The following is a 6,000-nucleotide window of genomic DNA, read 5'->3' as shown; positions in this document are numbered from 1 at the left end:
CTGGTTGTGGATATTGGTTTATGTTCGCTGTTATCATCATCATCTCCCCGGACCCACTCTTACCCGCTTCTTTTGTGCCATTTCGATCAAAAATAGGCTTACACGTCTCTGTCCATTTCCTACGATTAACATTTTGAAACAGTAAATGGGATGACAAAGATAGTAGAACAGTGTTTTCATCCTCACTGAACCATTCCGTCCTCCACTGGAACCGCTCTCCCAACCACCGAGAACTCTCTCGGCGCGGTACTCTCCCTCCCTCAATCATCAACCATACTCATTTGCCACCCCTCGGCTCATCATTCCCAACCATGCGCCCCCGCCAAATCCATTTTCTTCCCCGTGCAACACCTCCTTCGAATCCCACATCTTCCTCTGCCTTCATCTCCGATTCCTTCAGGTCCCCAACACCCACCATCTTCATTGTCACCATTCGGCCAACAACTTCAACTTCTTCTTCATCATCTCCAATACCTGGGGGGCACTGACTCCCTCTACTTCTTCATCCTGACCTCACAGCCTTTACTTCCAACTGAATCTTCATCCTTTCAAAAACACCTCACGGCCGAACTCCAACCTCTGGCCATCGTCACCACCTCCATCATCTTTAACCCATACCTCACGGCTATCACCCCTCATCTTTCTCTGTCAATACCGAAAGAACCCCAAGAAACAACTCACGGCCTAACCTCCAAACGGCCAACATCACCATCAGCCACCGTGAGTGTCACCAACATCCCTATAGCACCTCCACTGTCAAACAGCCTCCATCCCAGCCACCATCAACTTCTTCTCTCGTCACCACGAAACCCACCACCTTCACGCTTCCACTTCAAACTTCCACCATCTTCATATTCATCTTCATCGTCTTCAACTCCGCCATCCACTATACCTCCGACGTCTGCCCACCATCCCGTGAACCCGTCATCCTCCTCCATGCCATCATCGCCGCTCCCCACTTCATCATCTTCATCTCCAAATCAGCCTTCACCTTCGTCATCACCGAACAACATCCACACACATAACCCATTGTACAGTCGAGAAAACAACAAGAGGAAAGAGAAGGAGGGAGGTAGAAAAGCGAGGGCTTGGCGCGGCAATTGGTAGGATCTAAGGCTGCCATCAGCGCTCTGGTAGCGGCCGGTCTTGGCGGAGGTGACGGTGCGCGTGTGGAAGAAGTAAACACCTCCTTGGGTTGCCGTTTTCGAACGGAGAAGAGGAAGAACGCTCGTCCCAACGAACGATCGCAAACGAGCGCTCGTCATTCAGTTAGTTCCCAAGCGTCCGTCAACTCTCCCCAGTGACCGTTCGCCCATTTCCCAAACGAACGCTCGCCCAAACGAGTGCTCGTCATTCAGCCAGTTCCCAAGCGTCCGTCAACTCTCCCCAGTGACCGTTCGCCCATTTCCCAAACGAACGCTCGCCCAAACGAGTGCTCGTCATTCAGCCAGTTTCCAAGCGTCCGTCCACAATTGCCCAACGAACGCTCATCATCCAAGCTCCCTTTCTCAACATACGCTCGTCAACTCTCCGACGAGCGCTCTCTATTTGGGCGCTCGTCATTCACCAGCCCTTTTTCAATCGTTCGTCATTTCTATAACGAACGCCCGCCATTTAGCGTTCCCTCCCAACGATCGTTCGTCCATTTCTCAAACGAACGGTTTGGTGACCATCTCCTAACTAGCGCTCGTTCTTCTGAATCCTTTCTCAACGCTCGTCAACTCTCCGACGAGCGCTCTCTATTTGGGCGCTCGTCATTCACCAGCCTTTTTCAATCGTTCGTCATTTCTATAACGAACGCCCGCCATTTAGCGTTCCCTCCCAACGATCGTTCGTCCATTTCTCAAACGGACGGTTTGTTCACCATCTCCATCAAATGAACGCTCGTTTTTCTCCTGTTCTCAACGTCCGCTCGTTATCTCCACCTACGAACGTTCATCATCACCCAACGAACGCTCGTCCCCAACGAGCGCTTGTCATTCACCTCCTTTCCCAACGTACGTTCGGTCTCTACCACGAACTGCACGATCGCCTGCGACGGAACGTTCGGCATCTCTATTCACGTCGGGCTTTGTTTTTTTATTATTATTTTTCTCACCCCTTGTACGGCAACTCTCACCCCTTTGTCTTATTTAGTAAACTTATTTGTGTTGTTTTACTTAAAAATTATAAAAATTGTAAATAAAAAATATATAAAACTTAAAAAAAAAAACATTTAATGTAATAAATCTCGGTATGAGTACTCGTGCGATCGTACGCATCAGCCTAGTACTTATTGCCCAAATATAAAATAAATAAAAAGTCGTGTGAGTGCTCGTGCGATCGTACGCATCAGCCTAGTACTCATTACGCAAAACAATAAAAGAGAAAGCCGTGTGAGTGCTCGTGCGATCGTACGCATCAGCCTAGTACTCATTACGCAAAACAATAAGAAAAAAAAGCCGTGTGAGTGCTCGTGCGATCGTACGCATCAGCCTAGTACTCATTACGCAAAAAAATATGTTTCAAAGGTTTAGGCACATGTGTGATCGCACGCATCGTCCTTGTGCTAAAAACCTCTTCATTCTCCTAAATAAAAAATACCAAAAAATATAAAATCTTTAAAAACTAAAAAACATCTACTTTTTCAAATAACAAACAATATTGCCTTGGTAGAACTACGTGATCCTTGATTCTCCATCAAAAGTGGAGATACGTAGGAGCAAGGCCAGTCCTTGTCAGGCTCACTCTCCCAAAAATCCAAAATTTATCCAAAACAATTTCTCAAACAATTTTCCAAACAATTTTCTCAAGCAGTTTTCTAAAAGAACTACGTAACCCTGATTTCTCACATGAGAATACGTAGGAGCAAGGTCAATCCTTGTCGGGCCCAAAAAGCTAAAAAATATTGTTTGTTTCTTTTGAATTTTGTTTTAAGGGAAAGTTAAACACTTTGAAAACCACATCCACATTCGCACATTTAGTTAAAGGTACTGCCTTAGGGCAGGCGTTGTAGGGTGCTAATACCTTCCCTACACGTAACCGACTCCCGAACCAAGAATCTGGTTCAATTTGACCATGCCTTATCATTTTATGGTTTTTCCGTAGTTTTCCAGAATAAACTATGGTGGCGACTCCAATCTCTCTTTTCAATATATCTCTCTTCTTTTTATTTGATCGTCGTCTCGTCGCGATTCCGGTTGCGACAGATGGCGACTCCACTGGGGAAACCAGAGAGTCAGGCCATTTAATTAGATGTGCGAATTCAATGTGGTTTTTCTTTGTGTTTTTCTTCCCTTTCTTTTTCTTTATCTTTGTTGGATATTTGTCATTATTGTATATATGTTCTTTTGATTATATTGAACCCTAGGGTAGAAAACATGTTATATCTGCCTGGGAATTTTCTGGTTGTTTTGCAGGTGAGGGTTTGGGGTGTATAATTGCATTCTCCCTTCACACATACACATCATATGCATATCATGAGTGAGGCCCTATACCCGGGTCTGAGCGCAACTTAGAAATAGAGGGGTTGTGTAGCGGTGTCACTCTGGGATGTACTTCCTGTTTGGCTATCGTGAGAACCCCAGCCAGAGTCTGTTCTTTTCATTTGTGTCTCCACATCTAGTTGATTACTCTGACTGTTGTGGAGAAACAGTGAAAAGAGCCATAGCTCTGGTGGCCTGATTTAAGCATTAGGAAGCTATCCTTGTGAGTGCATATATTTGGCCTTAGAACTTTTGATATTCAACCTTTGATAAGGCACAAAAGGGAGAAATGTGCTTTCCTATAACCCTCATGTTCGCTTAATAAAAATCACGCACCTTGTACATACCTCTTTATCCGTTTTTTTTTTCTTTTTACTTTTTCCTTCTTTCTTAGCTCATGTTTTTTTTTATATAGTCTTGTCACGTTTTGTGGATTCTAGTCAAAAATTATAAAGTTTTGATTAAGGCCCTTAAGCTAAAGATGGGAATTAACATGGAATTTTGAGTCAAGAGGTATTTGAGTTCATACATTTTGACGAAAAGATGCACGTCGAGTAAAGGAGGATAATATTGGTGGGGTATAAGAATTTGTTGAGTCTGTTAGAGGTGGAGGTCCAAACCTCAGTAATTACTACTTTAGCCCAGTACTATGATCCACCACTAAGGTGCTTCACTTTCCAAGATTTCCAACTAGTGCCACCAGTGGAAGAATTCGAGCAAGTCTTAAATATGGAAAAGACTCCATACAGCTACCTTGAGCAGTATATACTTATCTTGCAATTAGCGAGGATAAGGAAAGTACACCCAATGAAGTTGGAAAGCGAGTTCACAATCAAAAGCAAAGTGAGGGGCCTTCCTCAAAGATACTTAGAGGAATACCTACATCATTAGACTTAAGAGGAAAATTGGGAAATGTTTACGGATGTATTAGCTCTTCTCCTCTATGGTGTCATGCTTTCTCCTAAATGTCAAGAACCTCGCCGTTTATGCCGCTTTGAATGCATTTGTGGGATACAAAGAGCGCTGTGAGAATCCAGTCACTACCATCCTGGCTGAAGTTCATGGGACCCTTAATCATTGTTATGAGTTGAAGGGAGGAAAAGTGTTATGTCATGTTCATCTCCCGTGTGACTGAGGACGCCTTAAAAGCCATGTGTCCCATGTTTGAGCTATTGCAGTGTAAACCAAATATGAAAGGAGCAAATGAATGGGCGCAACTTTGTGCAAGTTTAAACGAAGAATAAGTTAAATGGTGTGTCCCTTGGCAGCATAGATCGCAGATTATATATCATTGCGGGAGCTAAAAATGAGCTTGGAAGAGTCTCCAACAAATTATAGAGATGAACCAACCACAAGGCACGCAGAAACGCTCGTCACACATGCAGAAACGCTCAGCGCCGGAGTGACGCCAAGTGAACGTTCGTCCATCTCTCTGAAGACGACGCTCGTCCTGGAGCAGAAGAGGACGCTCGTTTTGAAGAGGACGCTCGTCCAGATGACGTGAGAAGAGGACGATCGTCCAGACAGTAGAGGACGCTCGTCCATAAGAGGGCGCTCGTCCAAGATTTAGGACGCTCGTCCAGAGAATAGGACGCTCGTCCAAGATTTAGGACGCTCGTCCATGCCAGAGAATAGGACGCTCGTCCAGGCCAGAGAATAGGACGCTCGTCCAGACTTCAGTGGACGCTCGTCCACTTTCGATTTTTCCACGGGCGCAACTTTTGCTGATATGTCTATTTAATCCAGAAATACGAAGGGGTTACGGTCTTTGGTTCTTTGGAGGTGCATCTCACTTAGAGGAGAGTTTGGAGGGCTACTAGGGCTCGTGGGAACACTCCCTTCTGCCTATTGGATTCTTCATCTTCTTCCATGGTCATTTTATCTTGTGAGGAATGAACTTTTGGTGAAATGTTTCATCAAGTTAAAGACACTTGGGGGCAATGTTGTTCGCTTCAAGGGAGACCCAAGATTAGGGACTATTAATGGAAGTTTCCCTTAGCCAATGAATCACAGAAAGGGTTAAGACAATCAAATTGTAATTAATTTCCCTTACCCAAATTGCGAAAAGAAATTTCAAAATAATGAGCAGTGGATAGAAGCAGCAGTGACAAAACTAGAAGGAATGTTGCCATTCAGCTAAAAGGGGACATAAAGATTGACGAGTCAGATGAAGGAATATGTCGTTGAAGAAGGACAAGTCACTCACAATTAGCTTTCTTCATCAATGAAGTCATTGAAAATGTTCCTAAGCTATTAGCTGATGCTGGGTCTGTAATGTCAATCATCAACCCACCTAAGGGGATTGAAACATTCCTCAATTGCTGCGAGAAACTGATCAGACAAATGAAGAATGTGATGACCAAGAATTCCTATGTCTCGCATTTTGGGGATTTCTGAATGATGAACCACCTTATTGACTCTGTTTCGTGTTAATTTCCAAAATTATACCGGGGCAAATATTTTCACAGCTTTATAGTTTCTGACTAGAGAATTTGAACTATGTTTTCTTTTCTTTTCTTTTTTATTTTTATTTTTC

This window comes from Vigna angularis, chromosome 3 (genome assembly GCF_016808095.1).
Source record: "Vigna angularis cultivar LongXiaoDou No.4 chromosome 3, ASM1680809v1, whole genome shotgun sequence".
NCBI lineage: Eukaryota > Viridiplantae > Streptophyta > Magnoliopsida > Fabales > Fabaceae > Vigna > Vigna angularis.
This window is presented reverse-complemented; position numbering follows the sequence as displayed.